The sequence below is a fragment of the Phyllobates terribilis genome, unplaced genomic scaffold (genome assembly GCF_046119375.1).
Source record: "Phyllobates terribilis strain yellow unplaced genomic scaffold, ASM4611937v1 Scaffold_8__6_contigs__length_399053987, whole genome shotgun sequence".
Classification (NCBI taxonomy): domain Eukaryota; kingdom Metazoa; phylum Chordata; class Amphibia; order Anura; family Dendrobatidae; genus Phyllobates; species Phyllobates terribilis.
In genome coordinates, this window is record NW_027362768.1 from 164,654,944 (window position 1) to 164,675,742 (window position 20,799).

Sequence of the window (20,799 nt, forward strand, 5' to 3'; positions counted from 1 at the left end):
CCATATTTTACTGTTGGTATGATGTTCCTTTTCTGAAATGCTACGCCATATGTAATGGGACATATTCCTCCCAAAAAGTTTTGTCTTGTCAGTCCACAGAGTCTTCTCCCAAAAGTCTTGGCAATCATCAAGATGTTTTCTATGTTTTCTGGCAAAACTGAGATGAGCCTTTATGTTCTTTTTGCTCAGCAGTGTTTTTTGTCTTAGAACTCTGCCATGCATGCCATTTTTGCCCAGTCTCTTTCTTATGGTGGAATCATGAACACTGAGCTTAACTGAGGCAAGTGAGGCCTGCAATTCTTTGAATGTGGGGTCTTTTGTGACCTCATGGATGAGTTGTCGCTGCACTCTTAAAGTAATTTTGGTGAGCCGGCCACTCCTGGGAAGGTTCACCACTGTTCCATGTTTTCACCATTTGTGGATAATGGCTCTCACTGTGGTTCGCAGGAGTCCCAATGCTTTAGAAAGGTCTTTGTAACCTTTTCCAGACTGATAGATCGCAATTACTTTGTTTCTCATTTGTTCCTGAATTTCTTTGGATCGCAGCATGATGTCTAACTTTTGAGGATCTTTTGGTCTACTTCACTTTGTCAGGCAGATCCTATTTATGTGATTTCTTGATTGAGAATAGGCGTGGCAGCAATGAAGCCTGTGTGTGGCTGGGGAAATTGAACTCAGCTTCCAAAAATGTGATAAACCACAGTTAATTGATGTTTTAAAGGGATAGGTGCAATCACTTTTTCACACAGGGCCCTGTAGGTTTGGATTTCTTTTTCTCATAATAATAAAGACATTCATTTGAAAACTGCACTATGTGTTTACTTCTTTTATCTTTGTCTAATAAGTGTTTCTGTTCCCAAAACAAACATAAGTGTGACAAACATGCAAAAAAATAAGAAATCAAGAAGGGGGCAATTTTTTTTTCACAACCCTGTAGATAGTTAACTCTAGCATAGGTAGTGGCAATAGGTTAAGTTAGGATGTATGGAACTAGCCCTTAGTGGGTAAGGTTAATGTTATGGCAAGGGACTGCTTCCTGTGAGTTAGGGAGTTCAAGTTTGGAGTGCAAAGTGAGCAGTGCTGCCAAAAAGGTGATCCATTGTGAGAAGAGACTAAGGCGGGGGATAGTGTGATTCTAAAGAAAAGTGGCTGACGAGACAGAGTGACCTTCCGGAGAAAGGTCCTTGGAGTGGACACTGAGTCACAAACGCTAGAGCTTGTAACGCAGACGGTAACTGGCTTAAACAGGAATGAGTAGATGGAATTAGTGGGGTCTCAAGTGCAAGGGTTCCAGGGCTCCAGTAGTAGAAGAAAAAGGACCCGGAACCAAAGAAGTAATGAGACTTGCTGATCAGGACTGTTGCAATAAAACTGGATATTGTGCCTTGAAAGCCCTGGAGAAAACTACAGAAGAAGGATACTTTATGGAAAATGTTTCATAATGTAAATGAAACATGTATAAGACTTTGTACCCACTATCCCTTGTATGTAACCCTTACCAAGTTACCGTTCAGTAAAGAGTTTATTTTGGAGGTTTAGTGGTCTCCGTCATTGAACTGTGAAACATCTGGTGCTGGCAAACCAGCAAAATCAGTTACATGCAGCCTGGACAGGCGTAATGCCCTCACTCACAAAGCCAGGATTCAAACTTTCATGTAGCATGCCGGGGCACCGAAGATGAGTGCCCCGTGCGGTGTTACACTTGGGGTACAAGAAGGATGGCGACAGGTACACCGTCTGAGACGGCTGTAAACAAGGACTGCAAAATGGCGGTGAGTGGCACGAAACAGCAAGGCGGACCCGCCCAACATGGGTGTGGGAGAAGTAAGAGGGTACAAAGTGGTGTACATCCCTTCAACAGGTACGCCTACAGAGGGGAGTGCCGAAATCAAGAGCGCCAGCCTCCAACGAGGAGTGACCATTGTCGCAGAGTGAGGTGGAAAGAGAAGATCCGCTTAGTAAGATGTGGCCCAAGGGAACAGGTGGAGACGACTGAGAAATGGGATGGTGAGTCACAGAGGACTCCAACAAGTGAAAGGCGGTGCCATGATGGGCTTCAGGAGACAGAAGAGATTGCACCATTTATGGGTTGTAAGTCGAAAACGAAAGAGCGAGAAGACGTGTCAGATGGAACAGTGTGGATGCAGCACACTAGGCTCTTGTGCGGCGTACCCAATCGAGGAGGACCGGGATGCAATGAGTAGCGGAGGCTTATAGCCTTGGTGGAGCGAGAGGTGAAGGCGAGCGGCATGGCGGGAAAGGTTGCCTGATACTTCGACTCCAAATCAGATATAGGCCTCAGCCTCGGATGAACTGAAAGCCTTAAAGCCTTCTTAGCTTTGTGTCTGCTGTGTCCCCCACCCTTGCTGAAGATTCCGTCTCTGACCTTAAAGGCTTCCCCTCCAACAACGGAGGCACCTCCACCAAGTCCAGAGGTAATATTCAGCCCTGGAAACATGCCTCTCACCTCACGAGAGAAGTGGATTGTGGGAGTGGTCCAGGCCAAGACAAATAAGGAGCAATGGTTCCAGGCCCAGTTGGACAGTCCTGACTGAGAGAAACTCACCTGACAGATGACCAGGGGCACCATGAAGCATTCTGACCACTGACGAGTCTTCGACTTTGTCATGGAGGAAGGGAGCAGACACAAGTTGTACGTTAATGCTAGCACCCTCCGGCCTGGGCCTAGTGTGCAGAAGGAAGTTCCTGAAGGAGAAGGAACTGCTTGGCTGGTAGCAGTCGTAGTCTCTCCGATTAGGACAGAGGAAAGCGGGGAGCCGGCGGCCATCCAGTCTGGCCAGAAGGTGGCAACACCCAAGATTGTGAAGCTTTTGTGAATTTTTGGCAGAAGACAGGATTCCGGGACTGCCAGAGGTAGCGACCAATCTGGCCATAGTGTAAGAGGCCCAGGGAGCACAATCAGCCATGTATATAAAGAGAGTAGAGGCCAATGAAGCCTGGATTTGAACATGGCCACGTGTGCATTGGCCCAGAGCTCGAGCAAGTGAGAGACTTACATAATCTGGGACTTTCCCATGTTGATGGCAACGAACAGCCAAGACTTTGTCATTTTTTGGGGTGTCTTACACCCTCAGTCAAGGACTGGATCCTATTTAGTTAAGGTGCAGAAATTACTCTAAATGACTGTCATGGTCCTACAGACTGACTGGTGACAATAGACTTTGTCAGACATGGACAGTGTCATGGACACGAAGTCCCAACTTTGTGGGACCGAAGTCATGCTGACGCACCAAAGAAAAGGACCTTACTTGCCTCCGGGAAGGAGATTGTTGTATAAGTAGTATTGTGCCCTGTGTTGGTGTCTTCTGGGTGTCAGGATGGTCAATGACGAAATGAAGAAAGGAGGAATGTAAGGATCATGGACTGTACTATACAGCGTTCCTACCCCCGAAGACACCAATCGTGTCAGTGTGATGTGTTGTGATTAGTGATGGGCGAGCACTAAAATGCTCGGGTACTCGATGCTCGGGTCGAGCACATTGGAATACTCGGGTGCTCGACCTGAGCAATGAGCCCAATGTAAGCCTATGGGAAACTCGAGCATTTTTCAGGCGGCTGCCCCCGATGGTCTGCAGACGGCCTAAAAATTGCCCAAATCGATGGGAACAGTGCTCAAATGGGAAGAGCATGGGGAAGACCCCTGGAAGTATTTCTGACTCCCAGGTCACTTCTGTCAACAACGTTGTCAGATGTATTACGCCACTTTTACGGACTCACAATAAAACATACAAAAACTAAACAAAAATGCATTTTCCTGGGAAATATGTTAAGGAACATCCTTTCCAGGGCAATGACTTGTATATAAAGCAAAATAAATAACCAAAAACAAAAATACTCATCCACACCTTGGGCTATGTTCACACTTAGTGTTTTTGATGAGTTTTTACACTTTTGCATTGCTTTCAACTGTGACAAATGCATTCACCAGGAAATGTCATTTTAACATTTTACAACCTTACCTGGCCATGTGGTGTGTGAGATATCATCAGACACATCATTTTTCATTTATGAAGGAGGGACTCTGAAAGTCACAAAGCCTATTTTTACAGGGCCATCAGGCGGCTTTTACTATTCTAAAAGGGCCAGCAGTTGGCCCTCACTATTCTTAGAGAGCCATCAGCCGGCTATGTTTTATTTTTCCCATTACTAAAGAGTGGGTCTCCTATACTGTTATTGCGTATGCAGTGAGTGGCAGGGCTGCCCAAAATTTGGACGCACCCCAATGTCTCTTTGAAGAGACTTAGAGGATGGCCTCCTGAAAACAATGTTCCCATTATTAGGAAGTGGGTCTCCCATAGTGTTGGCCTATGCAGTGAATGCAAGGGCTGCCAAAAATTGGGAGGCACTCCAATGCCCCTTGGAAGAGACGTGGAGGAGAGCCTCATAAAAAATGTTCCCATTAGAAAGGAGCGGGTCTCCTATACTTGTAATGCCCATGCACTAAGTGTATTGGCTGACAAACATTTACCCCTGGGGGGTATACATGAACATACTTTCTAAAAAAATTTTTTACGGGCATCATAAACACCCTTTAAAAAAATTATGTGGGTGTTGCATCACGGACCACGGTCACACTGGTGATGTGGTGGTGGAGGATGAGGGTGAGGAGAGGGAGGAGGACAAGAGCAAATAGCCAAAATCAGGAAATGTATACCCATGTGTGGGTGTGAAGAGGTGCATGGGAATACACCTCCCAAAAAAAGACATTGGATGCTGCTATCATTCAGTGGTGTTGAGAAGTCTGTCCCAATCCAGCCCTTGTTCATTTTTATAAGAGTCAGCCAGTCAGCATTTTCAGTTGACAGGTGGATGCGTTTATCAGTTATAATTCCACCAGCGGCACTAAAAACCCGCTCTAATAAAACGCTAGTGGCAGGGCAGGCAAGGACCTCCAAGGCGTAGAGAGCCAGTTCATTCCACGTATCCAGCTTGGATAACCAATAATTATAAGGCACAGAGGAATCACGGAGGACGTTGGTACGGTCGGCAAGGTACTCCCTCAGCATCTTCCCAAATTTTGCACTCCATGTGAGAGTACCCCGCGCCTCAGGGCCTGTGCGATGGGAGGGGCTGAGAAAATTCTCCCAGAACTTTGACAGTGTTCCCCTGCCTCTGCTGGATTGAAGTTGTGTCTCTCTCACCTGTACTCCTTGGTTGTCCAATGAACTGTGACCTCTGCTGCCTGCGTTTTCAGATGGGAAATTTTTTAATCGTTCCGCAACAAAGGCCTTCTGGTACTGCCCCATTTTTGTAGACCTGTCCGCCTCAGGAATAAGAGATATAAAGTTCTCCTTGTACCGTGGGTCTAGAAGTGTCACCAACCAGTAATGACTGTCACCCAAAATTTTGAGAATGCGAGGGTCATGGGAAAGGCAGCGTAACATAAACTCAGCCATGTGTGCCAGACTGCTAACAGGCAAGACTTCCATGTTCTCACCAAGAGGATGACTGACCATGCTCTCCTCCTCCTCCTCCTCTCTGTCCTCTGGCCATCCACACTGAACAGGCGGTACAACCATTGTGCAGGTAGTACCGTCTATAGCGAATGAAACTAGCTCCTGTTCTTCCTCCTCCTCTTCTTCCTCATTGTCACCCAAACCACTTTGGGATGAGATGAGACTGGGCTGTGTGTAATCACTCTGTATGGTTCCCTGCTCCATCTTATCGTGCTCCGCCTGCAATGCATCCTCTTTGATTGTGAGCAGAGAGCATTTCAGAAGAAAGAGAAGTGGGATGGTGACGCTAATTATGGCGTCATCGCCGCTCATCATCTTGGTGGAGTCCTCAAAGTTTTGGAGGATGGTACATATGTCTGACATCCATGTCCACTCATGAGGTCTTATGTGTGGAGTCTGAACTGAATACCGATGGCCTTCTGCTCACAAATCCTTCCCAACATCTGCAGTGTAGAGTTCCAATGCGTGGGGACATCACATACCAGTCTGCGAGCCGGAAGCTGCAAACGCTGCTGAAACACTGCAAGGGCGTCGGAAGCTGTAGGTGACTTTCTAAAATGGACACACAGGCGGCGTACTTTGACAAGCAGATCCAGCAGCTCCGAGTAGGATTTGGGGAACCGCTGAACCACGAGGTTAAGCACATGGGCCAGGCATGGTATGTGTGTGAGCTCGCCACCAGGTTCCGGCCATTGTCACACACACGACCATGCCTGGCTTTAGGTTCAGCGGTGTGAGCCACAGATCTGCCTGCTCTTTCAGAGCTGTCCACAACTCTTTAGCATTGTGCGGATTGTCACCTAAGCATATTAGCTTCAGCACAGCCTGTTGCCGCTTGGCCAAGGCAGTGCTGCAGTGCTTCCAGCTTGTGACTGATGTGGTCATTTCGAAGATGGAGGCTGAAGAGGAGGAGGAGGATGAGGCGGATGAGGTGCAAGAGCTGTAGACTGTGGGGGCAACCCTGATTGACCAAGGGCCCGCAATCCTTGGCGTTGGGAGGACATGTTCCGTCCCAAGGTTCGACTGGGTCCTGGCTTCCACTATGTTAACCCAGTGTGCCGTCAGCGAGATGTAGCGTCCGTGCCCACAAGCACTTGTCCACGTGTCCGTGGTTAGGTGGACTTTCCCGGTAACTGCGTTGTTGAGGGCACGGCTAATGTTTTTGGACACGTACTTGTGTAATGCAGGGACGGCACACCGGGAGAAATAGTGGCGGCTGGGGACCGAGTACCGAGGGATGGCCGCCGCCATCAGGTTGTGGAATGCTTCCATCTCCACAAGCCTAAAAGGCAACATTTCGAGCGCAAGCAGTCGGGAAATGTGGGAATTTAGTAGTGTGGCCTGTGGGGCACTGGCTGCGTATTTGCGCTTACGTTCCAAGGACTGGGGTATTGACATCTGAAAACTGCGTTGGGACAAGGACGTTGACGTGCTTCCTGATGCTGCTACTTGAGAGTGTGCAATAACAGGTGCAGGGCAGGAGGCATCTTCACATGCACCATGGACAGGGGATTGGCTTGCATGCACAATAGCGGAAGAAGCAATGGTGCCACCCGCAGACACTGTTCCTGGACCCTGGTGACTGGAAGCATTATCCGCTATCCAACCAACAACCTTTTGACACAGCTCTGGGTTCAGTAGTGGTGTGCTGGGGTCCCCAAGGAATTGGGACAGGAAGGTCGGGCGAGAAGATGTAGGTGTTTGTTGTGGCACAATTTCAGCTTGCCCACGGCCTCGGCCTCTGCATGCACCATCACGTCCAGTTCCCCCGTCCCTTGCCATGCGCCTTTCCCATTTTAAATGGAGGACAATATCTTCCACGCTGACTACAAAATCGCTGAATTTGGAGCGAAGTTATATGTAATCCGTGTGATGAAGAAACCGCAGTTTTAAATACCTGGCCTGTAGGTAACTATTTTGAACAGCAAACCAGTGTCAAAAACGTTGTTGACACACTGAAAAAAAAATAGAATGGAAGCCAGAAATGGCAGAATTTTCAGAAAACGTATATGTGATCCGTGTGACCGACAAACCACAGTTTTGAATACCTGGCCTGTAGGTAACTATTTTGAAAAGCAAACCGGTGTCAAAAACTTTGTTGACACACTAAAAAAAAATTAGAATGGATGCCAGAAAAGGCAGAATTTTCAGCACAATTATATGTGATCAGTGTGACGGACAAACCACAGTTTTAAATAGATGGATTTTTAGTGCTGTAATATGGAAAAGACCTGACTGTATTCTGCAGTGCCAACAAGCAAATGGAAGCAGAAAAACTGTACACTCTGGATTACTTTTTAAGCAAATAATGAGGATTAAGATCCAAAAAAATGTATTCCTGGCCCCTGAGACCTGGGCCTTTGTCTAGAAATGTCTAACAGCAGGAGAAGGCAGAACTGGAATGGAGCCTCTTGTGCTATATGCACTGCAGTCTGCGATATACACTGCCTGCCTGCCTATATACAGTGCCTGCCTGATATCTCTGCAGATGGATTAGTCCTCAGAAGGACTGTTTGTTGAGATGGATATGTGTAATGTACTTGTTTTCTCCCTACACTACCTAATACACAAGCAAATCTCTCCCTAGCTCAGCAGCACCTCTCCTTACACTGCTTGATTGCGGAGTAGACTGACGAGCACAGCGGCGCCAGGTCTGATATAGACCTGATGACGCTGTGCGGCCAGCCAATCACTGTAATGCCAAACATGCAGGGAGGGGACCCGAGCATCCACCCAAGCATCTCGCAAGTACTCGACGAGCTCCGAGCATCTCGAGTACTGAGATGCCCGGGCGAGTACCGAGTACTTGCGAGTATGCTCGCTCATCACTAGTTGTGATGTAATGTGAATAGTGTCTTGTGTTTTTGTATATTTTGTGTCATGTGAATTGTGTTGTAATGTATTGTGATACGGTTATGCATAATGTATAATGTATAGTGTGTAGTAATGTAAGATAAGTAATGCGTAATGTAAGGCACAGTGAATAACACAGATAGTATAGGGATGTAGATAGTTGACTGTAGCATAGGTAGTGATGATAGCGTAAGTTAGGATAGATTTACTATTTAGGACTAGCCCATAGTGGTTGGATTTAGTTTTAGGGCAAGTGACTGCTTTTTGTAAGTTAAGGAGTTTGAGTTTAGAGTGCGAAGTGAGCAGTACTGCCAAAAGGGTGATCCATAGTGAGAGGAGACTAAGGCAAGGAACAGTGTGATTCTAAAGAAAAGTGGATGACGAGGCAGAGTGGCCTTCTGGAGAAGGGTCCTTGGAGAGGACACCGAGTTGCAAACCCTAGAGTTTGTAACGCAGAAGGTAATGGGCCTAAACAGGACTGAGTACATGGAACTAGTGGGGGTCCAGAGAGCAAGGGCTCCAGGGTGCCAGTAGTGGAAGAAAAAGAACGTTGAACCGAAGAATAAATAAGGAGCTGATCAGGACTGCAGCGGTAAAGCTGTGCTGTGGCAAAGTAGGGAGAAACAGTGTGCCTTACTAGCCCTGGAGTAAACTACAGAGCAAGGATACTGTGTGGAAAATTCTTTATACTGTAAAGGAAATGTGCATAACACTTTGCACCTGCTATCCCTTGTATATAACCCTTACCAAGTTATTTTGGAAAGGTGGTCTTCCTCATTGAACTATGAAACATCTGGTCCTGGCAAACCAGCAAGATTGGTTACATGCAACCTGCATGGGCGTAATGCCTTCACAGCACAAGTCCACACACCCAGCCAGGACCCACACTTTTATGTAACGTGCCGGGGCGCTGAAGACAAGTGCCTCACCTATGGCTACCATCCCACGCCGCAATACAATCTGAACAGATGAATTGCTAACATTAGTCGCCCGGCTGAAGGGGTTGTCATTAATATAGACATTGTATAGCACGATTATCAGTATTATTTTAGCTCTGTGTGGGGATATCTACATTGTGCGGCTCTGTAGTTATTTTTGCAGTGCTGAATTCATTCTGTTTTCGATTCTATTATTTATTCTTATCTTGTAAAAAAAAATATAAAAGTAAACCTGAACTAAAATGAAAGAACTGAATATTTAATAGAATGCCGAGAGATTAAAGCAGACCATGCCGTTGCTATAGGGGACCCTCCTGAAATAGTTTGGGCCCCATCCTGGTAGGTCCTATCCACTTTACTGTTGGGTGGTAAGAACTTGTGGGGGACGGAGCCCTCCAGAGCAACTGCACAAATAGCAAGTAAAATATTGTAACTTCCATCAAATCCTCTAGAAAATTTGGGAGGTTGTGTTGTAGTTGGAGATTCAGTACTGGTGGGAGGCTGTGTGGTAGTTGGAGGCTCGGTACTGGTTGGATGCTGTGTGGTAGTTGGAGGCTCAGTGCTGGTGGGAGGCTGTGTGGTAGTTGGAGGCTCAGTACTGGTTGGATGCTGTGTGGTAGTTGGAGGCTCAGTACTGGTTGGATGCTATGTGGTAGTTGGAGGCTCAGTTGTGGTGGGAGGCTGTGTGGTAGTTGGAGGCTCAGTGCTGGTGGGAGGCTGTGTGGTAGTTGGAGGCTCAGTGCTGGTGGGAGGCTGTGTGGTAGTTGGAGGCTCAGTGCTGGTGGGAGGCTGTGGTAGTTGGAGGCTCAGTTCTGGTGGGAGGCTGTGTGGTAGTTGGAGGCTCAGTGCTTGTGGAAAGTTGTGTGTTAATTGGAGGCTCAGTGTTGGTGGGAGGCTGTGTGGTAGTTGGAGGCTCAGTACTGGTGGGAGGCTGTGTGGTAGTTGGAGGCTCAGTACTGGTTGGATGCTATGTGGTAGTTGGAGCCTCAGTTGTGGTGGGAGGCTGTGTCGTAGTTAGAGGCTCAATGCTGGTGGGAGGCTGTGTGGTAGTTGGAGGCTCAGTGCTGGTGGGAGGCTTTGTGGTAGTTGGAGGCTCAGTACGGGTTGGATGCTGTGTGGTAGTTGGAGGCTCAGTACTGGGGGGAGGCTGTGTGGTAGTTGGAGGCTCAGTGCTGGTGGCAGGCTGTGTGGTAGTTGGAGGCTCAGTGCTGGTGGGAGGCTGTGTGGTAGTTGGAGGCTCAGTGCTGGTGGGAGGCTGTGTGGTAGTTGGAGGCTCAGTGCTGGGGGGAGGCTGTGTGGTAGTTGGAGGCTCAGTGCTGGTTGGATGCTGTGTGGTAGTTGGAGGCTCAGTTGTGGTGAGAGGCTGTGTGTTAATTGGAGGCTCAGTTGTGGTGGGAGGCTGTGTGGTAGTTGGAGGCACAGTGCTGGTTGGATGCTGTGTGGTAGTTGGAGGCTCAGTTGTGGTGGGAGGCTGTGTGGTAGTTGGAGGCTCACTGCTGGTGGGAGGCTGTGTGGTAGTTGGATGCTCATTGCTGGTTGGATGCTGTGTGGTAGTTGGAGGCTCAGTTGGGGTGGGAGGCTGTGTGTTAATTGGAGGCTCAGTTGTGGTGGGAGGCTGTGTGGTAGTTGGAGACTCAGTGCTGGTGGGAGGCTGTGTGATAGTTGGAGGCTCAGTTGTGGTGGGAGGCTGTGTGGTAGTTGGAGGCTCAGTTGTGGTGGGAGGCTGTGTGGTAGTTGGAGGCTCAGTGCTGGTTGGATGCTGTGTGGTAGTTGGAGGCTCAGCGCTGGTGGGAGGCTGTGTGGTAGTTGGAGGCTCAGTTGTTGTGGGAGGCTGTGTGGTAGTTGGAGGCTCAGTGCTGGTGGGAGGCTGTGTGGCAGTTGGAGGCTCAGTGCTTGTGGAAGGTTGTGTGGCAGTTGGAGGCTCTGTACTGGTTGGATGCTGTGTGGTAGTTGGAGGCTCAGTGCTGCTTGGATGCTGTGTGGCAGTTGGAGGCTCAATGCTAGTTGGATGCTGTGTGGTAGTTGGAGGCTCAGTTGTGGTGAGAGGCTGTGTGTTAATTGGAGGCTCAGTTCTGGTGGGATGCTGTGTGGTAGTTGGAGACTCAGTGCTGGTGGGAGGCTGTGTGGTAGTTGGAGGCTCAGTGCTGGTGGGAGGCTGTGTGGTAGTTGGAGGCTCAGTTGTGGTGGGAGGCTGTGTGGTAGTTGGAGGCTCAGTGCTGGTTGGATGCTGTGTGGTATTTGGAGGCTCAGTGCTTGTGGAAGGTTGTGTGGCAGTTGGAGGCTCAGTACTGGTTGGATGCTGTGTGGTAGTTGGAGGCTCAGTGCTTGTGGAAGGTTGTGTGGCAGTTGGAGGCTCTGTACTGGTTGGATGCTGTGTGATAGTTGGAGGCTCAGTGCTGGTTGGATGCTGTGTGGCAGTTGGAGGCTCCATACTGGTTGGATGCTGTGTGGTAGTTGAAGACTCGGTGCTGGTGGGAGGCTGTGTGGTAGTTGGAGGTTCGGTGCTGGTGGGAGGCCGTGTGGTATTTGGAGGCTCAGTGCTGGTGGGAGGCCGTGTGGTAGTTGGAGGCTCAGTGCTGGTGGGAGGCTGTGTGGTAGTTGGAGGCTCAGTGCTGGTGGGAGGCTGTGTGGTAGTTGGAGGCTCAGTACTGGTGGGAGGCTGTGTGGTAGTTGGAGGCTCAGTGCTGGTGGGAGGCTGTGTGGTAGTTGGAGGCTCAGTGCTGGAGGGATGCTGTGTGGTAGTTGGAGGCTCAGTGCCGGAGGGATGCTGTGTGGTAGTTGGAGGCTCAGTGTTGGTGGGAGGCTGTGTGGTAGTTGGAGGCTCAGTGCTGGTGGGAGGCTGTGTGGTAGTTGGAGGCTCAGTTGTGGTGGGAGGCTGTGTGGTAGTTGGAGGCTCAGTGCTGGTGGGAGGCTGTGTGGTAGTTGGAGGCTCAGTGCTGGTGGGAGGCTGTGTGGTAGTTGGAGGCTCAGTGCTGGTGGGGGGCTGTGTGGTAGTTGGAGGCTCAGTTGTGGTGGGAGGCTGTGTGGTAGTTGGAGGCTCAGTGCTGGTGGGAGGCTGTGTGGTAGTTGGAGGCTCAGTGCTGGTGGGAGGCTGTGTGGTAGTTGGAGGCTCAGTGCTGGTGGGAGGCTGTGTGGTAGTTGGAGGCTCAGTGCTGGTGGGAGGCTGTGTGGTAGTTGGAGGCTCAGTGCTGGTGGGAGACTGTGTGGTAGTTGGAGGCTCAGTGCTGGTGGGAGGCTGTGTGGTAGTTGGAGGCTCAGTGCTGGTGGGAGACTGTGTGGTAGTTGGAGGCTCAGTGCTGGTGGGAGGCTGTGTGGTAGTTGGAGGCTCAGTGCTGGTTGGATGCTGTGTGGTAGTTGGAGGCTCAGTGCTGGTGGGAGGCTGTGTGGTAGTTGGAGGCTCAGTTGTGGTGGGAGGCTGTGTGGTAGTTGGAGGCTCAGTGCTGGTGGGAGGCAGTTGGAGGCTCAGTGTGTCAGTTGGAGGCTCAGTGCTTGTGGAAGGTTGTGTGGCAGTTGGAGGCTCTGTACTGGTTGGATGCTGTGTGGTAGTTGGAGGCTTAGTGCTGCTTGGATGCTGTTTGGCAGTTGGAGGCTCAGTGCTAGTTGGATGCTGTGTGGTAGTTGGAGGCTCAGTTGTGGTGAGAGGCTGTGTGTTAATTGGAGGCTCAGTTCTGGTGGGATGCTGTGTGGTAGTTGGAGGCTCAGTTGTGGTGGGAGGCTGTGTGGTAGTTGGAGGCTCAGTTGTGGTGGGAGGCTGTGCGGTAGTTGGAGGCTCAGTGCTGGTTGGATGCTGTGTGGTAGTTGGAGGCTCAGTGCTGGTGGGAGGCTGTGTGGTAGTTGGAGGCTCAGTGCTGGTGGGGGGCTGTGTGGTAGTTGGAGGCTCAGTTGTGGTGGGAGGCTGTGTGGTAGTTGGAGGCTCAGTGCTGGTGGGAGGCTGTGTGGTAGTTGGAGGCTCAGTGCTGGTGGGAGGCTGTGTGGTAGTTGGAGGCTCAGTGCTGGTGGGAGGCTGTGTGGTAGTTGGAGGCTCAGTGCTGGTGGGAGGCTGTGTGGTAGTTGGAGGCTCGGTGTTGGTGGGAGGCTGTGTGGTAGTTGGAGCCTCAGTACTGGTTGGATGCTATGTGGTAGTTGGAGCCTCAGTTGTGGTGGGAGGCTGTGCCGTAGTTAGAGGCTCAATGCTGGTGGGAGGCTGTGTGGTAGTTGGAGGCTCAGTGCTGGTGGGAGACTTTGTGGTAGTTGGAGGCTCAGTACGGGTTGGATGCTGTGTGGTAGTTGGAGGCTCAGTACCGGGGGGAGGCTGTGTGGTAGTTGGAGGCTCAATGCTGGAGGGAGGCTGTGTGGTAGTTGGAGGCTCAGTGCTGGTGGGAGGCTGTGTGGTAGTTGGAGGCTCAGTTGTGGTGGGAGGCTGTGTGGTAGTTGGAGGCTCAGTGCTGGTGGGAGTCTGTGTGGTAGCTGGAGGCTCAGTGCTGGTAGGAGGCTGTGTGGTAGTTGGAGGCTCAGTGCTGGTGGGAGGCTGTGTGGTAGTTGGAGGCTCAGTGCTCGTGGGAGGCTGTGTGGTAGTTGGAGGCTCAGTGCTGGTGGGAGGCTGTGTGGTAGTTGGAGGCTCAGTGCTGGTGGGAGGCTGTGTGGTAGTTGGAGGCTAGGGTGCTGGTGGGAGGCTGTGTGGTAGTTGGAGGCTCAGTGCTGGTGGGAGGCTGTGTGGTAATTGGAGGCTCAGTGCTGGTGGGAGGCTGTGTGGTAGTTGGAGGCTCAGTGCTGGTAGGAGGCTGTGTGGTGGTTGGAGGCTCAGTGCTGGTGGGAGGCTGTGTGGTAGTTGGAGGCTCAGTGCTGGTGGGAGGCTGTGTGGTAGTTGGAGGCTCAGTGCTGGTGGGAGGCTGTGTGGTAGTTGGAGGCTCAGTTGTGGTGGGAGGCTGTGTGGTAGTTGGAGGCTCAGTGCTGGTGGGAGGCTGTGTGGTAGTTGGAGGCTCAGTGCTGGTGGGAGGCTGTGTGGTAGTTGGAGGCTCAGTGCTGGTGGGAGGCTGTGTGGTAGTTGGAGGCTCAGTGCTGGTGGGAGGCTGTGTGGTAGTTGGAGGCTCAGTGCTGGTGGGAGGCTGTGTGGTAGTTGGAGGCTCAGTGCTGGTGGGAGGCTGTGTGGTAGTTGGAGGCTCAGTGCTGGTGGGAGGCTGTGTGGTAGTTGAAGGCTCAGTGCTGGTGGGAGGCTGTGTGGTAGTTGGAGGCTCAGTGCTGGTGGGAGGCTGTGTGGTAGTTGGAGGCTCAGTGCTGGTGGGAGGCTGTGTGGTAGTTGGAGGCTCAGTGCTGGTGGGAGGCTGTGTGGTAGTTGGAGGCTCAGTGCTGGTGGGAGGCTGTGTGGTAGTTGGAGGCTCAGTGCTGGTGGGAGGCTGTGTGGTAGTTGGAGGCTCAGTGCTGGTGGGAGGCTGTGTGGTAGTTGGAGGCTCAGTGCTGGTGGGAGGCTGTGTGGTAGTTGGAGGCTCAGTGCTGGTGGGAGGCTGTGTGGTAGTTGGAAGCTCAGTGCTGGTGGGAGGCTGTGTGGTAGTTGGAGGCTCAGTGCTGGTGGGAGGCTGTGTGGTAGTTGGAGGCTCAGTGCTGGTGGGAGGCTGTGTGGTAGTTGGAGGCTCAGTGCTGGTGGGAGGCTGTGTGGTAGTTGGAGGCTCAGTGCTGGTGGGAGGCTGTGTGGTAGTTGGAGGCTCAGTGCTGGTGGGAGGCTGTGTGGTAGTTGGAGGCTCAGTGCTGGTGGGAGGCTGTGTGGTAGTTGGAGGCTCAGTGCTGGTGGGAGGCTGTGTGGTAGTTGGAGGCTCATTGCTGGTGGGAGGCTGTGTGGTAGTTGGAGGCTCAGTGCTGGTGGTATTTGAAGCATGGTTCAGACCTTTTGATTTTTTACTTAAAATCTTCTCTACTTACCAGTTGTCGTTTGTGCGTCAGCTCCCAGGCTCAAGGCTGTATACAGAAAAATACAGATTATGCATTAGCTGTGTGATGTTACCTACATGTCATCTACATTTATATCTGGCTTTTTATGTCACCAGTCTCAGGGCCGGATACTGAGAATTTTAGCCATTGGTTTACAACAGTAACAGGCAGGTGCCAGGCAGGAGGAAGATGCCCCAATTTATCCCATGGCTCACTCTGGATGATGCATTTTCGCACATTGGTGCCACCTTTACTCCAGATATTGTTTGGCTTTAAAGCAATTAATCAGCCTAATATGCTGCCTTATTTAAGACATTATATTGCATCTGCCATTTGGCTACTAGCAATTCTGAAAAATAACATTGAAAACACAATTTGAGGCCGGTGTTATTTATGAGAAGAGCGCTGCCCCTCCACAGCTCCCCCCACTGTTCAGAACAGGGATTGCTGTATTGCTGTGTGTAAATATGTATAGCGGCCTGTAAGTCAATGCAGAGGGTCTGGGAGAGGCGGGGGCGGCGCTCTGCTCATAAATACCACCGCTCTTAAACTATACGTCCTGTGCATTCTTTAATGGCAGCATAGTAAGCTGATAGATCAACCATTAAAGTGATTATCTAATTTATTGTCCCTATTCTTACTGTATATGATCCGTTCTGTTCCTGAGCTGGTTGTCAATAAATGTGCAGGGGAATGATCACAGCCGCACTCACTTTATAGTGAACAGTGACTATAATGGCTCCCTGCACCGCCCTGATAACTGGAAGCTTCTTCTATCTGCTCCTGTAAGTTGGCTAAACAGTATATAAATGGTGTTTACCTGCAGTTTAGCCCATATATGCAGGTAAATAATGTGGAGGTGACTGGTTCCTTCTAAAGGTGTAATATTGTTATAATATATGATGAGAGCAGAGATCTTGCCCGAGTGCTACAAGAACAGTTCCAAAAATTTGCTTTACTGCAGAAAAATAGGAAATCTCATTCCTAAAAATATATTTATAGTGTAGCAGACATGCCGTATATGTATATAGCACAGGTGTCCATTACCAGCTATTGAAAATAGTGATTCCTGGGTATGGGCCCAACGTTATAAAAGAAGTGTTAGTTTTTATCATAACTCATCCTATAGTGAGGGATCATAAAAACCAAAAGGCTGTTTCTGATGACGTTTTCCTTGAAAGGTAGAGGGCTTAATGTTTCAAAAATGCTGAAGGAGGGACCGAACAATGATTGCAGGTTTCAAGACTTTTGGAATTTTTGAAAGGATGGAGGAGGTGAAAATTCATGAAAATTTCTGTTTCAGGACCAATGTCCAGTGCAAAGATTCATCCACTTACCTGCAAGGAGCAGCCCGAGCTTGAGCGCCTTCCAGTTCATTCTGAGATCAGAGTCTCAGACCTTTTCCTTGTGTCCTCAGTGTCTGTGGATGTATAAATGAGAAATCCATTTAAGTTTAGTATTAACACTCAGTCACAACTTAAATGTTTCCTTATAATAAAAAAAAAGCTCCTTGTGACCCATGGTTTTCACATTTTATTGCACTTTTTTCTACCAAAGATTGCCTAAATAAATAGAACATTTCTAATCTTTAAAAATGTTCAGAAAACAGTTGATATCATTGAGTTTATTAATGACTGTTTATTCATTAATATGATGCTGAATTTATACACATAGATTGTAATTCTACAGATACCTCAATCTCATGAAATTAGCTTTTTTTGTTTCTTATTCTTTTTATTATTAATTTTTTCCTAAAAATGGCAGTTATGATGGTTTGTAACAAATCTGTTTAGAGATAGATATTTAAAAGAATGGTCAAATAAATATATGGTCAGATTGATAATAGATATTCATGAAGAACGACAAAGATGTAGATTCACTGTTGTGAAATAGTTTTCCAAGTAGCTCCACTCATTATAGTGGAGGAACCTGTTTAGGGTTCAAATTTGACCCACTCCTAAATTTAGAAATAGAAAAATAGATATGTCTGAGATATCTGTTAGAAAACAGATAAATAAATAGATTTACAGAAAACGAGGATTAGAAAAGTTTATTCATTTGTGAATACATAGCATTACTTATCCTGTACTGATCCTGAGTTACATCCTGTATTAGACTCCAGAGCTGAACTCACTATTCTGCTGGTGCAGTCACTGTGTACATACAGTACATTACTGATCCTGTACTGATCCTGAGTTACATCCTGTATTATTCCCCAGAGCTGCACTCACTATTCTGCTGGTGCAGTCACTGTGTACATACATTACATTACTGATCCTGAGTTACATCCTGTATTATACTCCAGAGCTGCACTCACTATTCTGCTGGTGCAGTCACTGTGTACATACATTACATTACTTATCCTGTACTGATGCTGAGTTACATCCTGTATTATACTCCAGAGCTGCACTCACTATTCTGTTGGTGGAGTCACTGTGTGCATACATTACATTTCTTATCCTGTACTGATCCTGAGTTACATTCTGTATTATACTCCAGAGCTGCACTCACTATTCTGCTGGTGCAGTCACTGTGTACTGTAAGGCGGCGGTGTTCACACTGTGCAGTAACTGAGGCAGTAACCCAAGCAAGTCCAACATAAGCAGCTTTTATTCAGCAAACTCACAGGTAACAGAAAGTCCTCCGGTTCGCAGCCGAGTTAACACAAGTCCATAACAATGGTTGCCGGGGGCAACGGCCGCGCCGGGCCGCTCAGAGCCTGATGGGTGCAGAGCCTTCCCAGGCGTGGGTTCAGCTACTCACAGGCCCGCGGAGCTTTTCCTGCTGTGGTCCTAGCAGGTCCCAAGACTGAACAACACTAATCCATAGTGCAGGGTTTTCAAAGGACCTGTGGCAAGAGCCACTGGAAAACCCGGGTTGGAGGGAGGAGGCCGCCCCACTGCCTTCCTGTAGCCTCCTCCAAGAAATGAACACCCTGCCGGGTTTTACTTAATCTGTCTTAGCCAGATAGTCTGACCAGGTCAATGCCCACCTTCATTCCTGCATTGCAGCCGCAGCTGTGTCTGTGACTGCCATGCACTCCAATGGGTTTAATAAATCTCTGTGCACATTCTGGGGGAGATATAACGTCCCTCGTATATGATCCCAGTCACTGCCTCACAGTACATACATTACATTACTGCTCCTGTACTGATCCTGAGTTATATCCAGCATCTTACTCCCCACGATTCAAGTTTCATAGATCAAATCTTTCAGCATTTGCTACTTGTTCAGTGTCAGATGATAGAGTGAACATTAGCGCCCCCTTTGCAGTAGTTAGACAGGATATCTATCCATACACTTGCTGATTTGGAGCCTGAAACATATTTAACTGCTACTTCAACTGCAAAGGACATATTCATAGCCTCTCCTTTATATATATATATATATATATATATATATATATATATATATATATATATATATATACAGTACAGACCAAAAGTTTGGACACACCTTCTCATTTAAAGTTTTTTCTGTATTTTCATGACTTTGAAAATTGTACATTCACACTGAAGGCATCAAAACTATGAATTAACACATGTGGAATTATATACTGAACAAAAAAGTGTGAAACAACTGAAAATATGTGTTATATTCTAGGTTCTTCAAAGTAGCCACCTTTTGCTTTGATGACTGCTTTGCACACTCTTGGCATTCTCTTGATGAGCTTCAAGAGGTAGTCACCGGAAATGATCTTCCAACAATCTTGAAGGAGTTCCCAGAGATGCTTAGCACTTGTTGGCCCTTTTGCCTTCACTCTGCGGTCCAGCTCACCCCAAACCATCTCGATTGGGTTCAGGTCTGGTGACTGTGGAGGCCAGGTCATCTGGCGTAGCACCCAATCACTCTCCTTCTTGGTCAAATAGCCCTTACACAGCCTGGAGGTGTGTTTGGGGTCATTGTCCTGTTGAAAAATAAATGATGGTCCAACTAAACGCAAACCGGATGGAATAGCATGCCGCTGCAAGATGCTGTGGTAGCCATGCTGGTTCAGTATGCCTTCAATTTTGAATAAATCCCCAACAGTGTCACCAGCAAAGCACCCCCACACCATCACAACTCCTCCTCCATGCTTCACGGTGGGAATCAGGCATGTAGAGTCCATCCGTTCACCTTTTCTGCATTCCACAAAGACACGGTGGTTGGAACCAAAGATCTCAAATTTGGACTCATCAGACCAAAGCACAGATTTCCACTTGTCTAATGTCCATTCTTTGTGTTCTTTAGCCCAAACAAGTCTCTTCAGCTTGTTGCCTGTCCTTAGCAGTGGTTTCCTAGCAGCTATTTTACCATGAAGGCCTGCTGCACAAAGTCTCTTCTTAACAGTTGTTGTAGAGATGTGTCTGCTGCTAGAACTCTGTGTGGCATTGACCTGGTCTCTAATCTGAGCTGCTGTTAACCTGCGATTTCTGAGGCTGGTGACTCGGATAAACTTATCCTCAGAAGCAGAGGTGACTCTTGGTCTTCCTTTCCTGGGGCGGTCCTCATGTGAGCCAGTTTCTTTGTAGTGCTTGATGGTTTTTGCAGCTGCACTTGGGGACACATTCAAAGTCTGCCCAATTTTTCGGACTGACTGACCTTCATTTCTTAAAGTAATGATGGCCACTCGTTTTTCTTTACTTAGCTGCTTTTTTCTTGCCATAATACAAATTCTAACAGTCTATTCAGTAAGACTATCAGCTGTGCATCCACCAGACTTCTGCACAACACAACTGATGGTCCCAACCCCATTTATAAGGCAAGAAATTCCACTTATTAAACCTGACAGGGCACACCTGTGAAGTGAAAATCATTTCCGGTGACTACCTCTTGAAGCTCATTAAGAGAATGCCAAGAGTGTGCAAAGCAGTCATCAAAGCAAAAGGTGGCTACTTTGAAGAACCCAGAATATAAGACATATTTTCAGTAGTTTCAGACTTTTTTGTTAAGTATATAATTCCACATGTGTTAATTCATAGTTTTGATGCCTTCAGTGTGAATGTACAATTTTCAAAGTCATGAAAATACAGAAAAATCTTTAAATGAGAAGGTGTGTCCAAACTTTTGGTCTGTACTGTATATATAATCTATCTATCATAAAGCCTCCTAATAGTCCACATTATTTAGCCCAAATCCTGTTTACAAGACACAGTGGACCATTGACTTTGGATAAATACATATAATTTTCTGTCTTTTCTCAGATACTGTCACAGGAACTTTAAGTAAAATAACTTGGAATAAACAAATCATTTTCCAGGAATGAATGACAAAAAAAATGAGATTTTCCATCCTCACCTGAGTGCAGATAATCCCTGTAGATCCTCCTGGCTGATAAAGGTAAGTGTGAGGCCTGGAAGGTGACAATGGCTTAAATAAAGTGGGCAGTGCCAACTAGTTTCATGAGGCAGGTACCTGCACAGAATATCATCCCCTTTCCTTGCTCACACCTGACACTGGGATGCAGGAATAGCAGGACATCTCAATTAACACAGTCATCACCATTATAAAATGTAATATAAGTATGTGAGTAACGAGAGAAGAAGCTGAGACAACCCCAGGCGGGGCCACAGCTTCTGTCACAAGAACCTGCAAATGTTACAGTTATCTGGGTGCAACCTGCAGGAAGCGAGAGGACAGCTCTGTGATTG

General features: G+C 48.2%; 1 long non-coding RNA gene across 1 annotated transcript; it reads right to left on the reverse strand.

The window, feature by feature from the left end:
• Positions 1 to 15,158: 15,158 nt before the first annotated feature.
• LOC141157003 (uncharacterized) lies at positions 15,159 to 20,496 on the reverse strand. The gene is made up of 3 exons (XR_012247733.1): positions 20,447 to 20,496; positions 16,507 to 16,589; positions 15,159 to 15,196 (listed from the first exon to the last, which is right to left on the reverse strand). It is a non-coding gene; the product is annotated as an uncharacterized lncRNA (long non-coding RNA).
• Between the last annotated feature and the right edge of the window lie 303 nt (positions 20,497 to 20,799).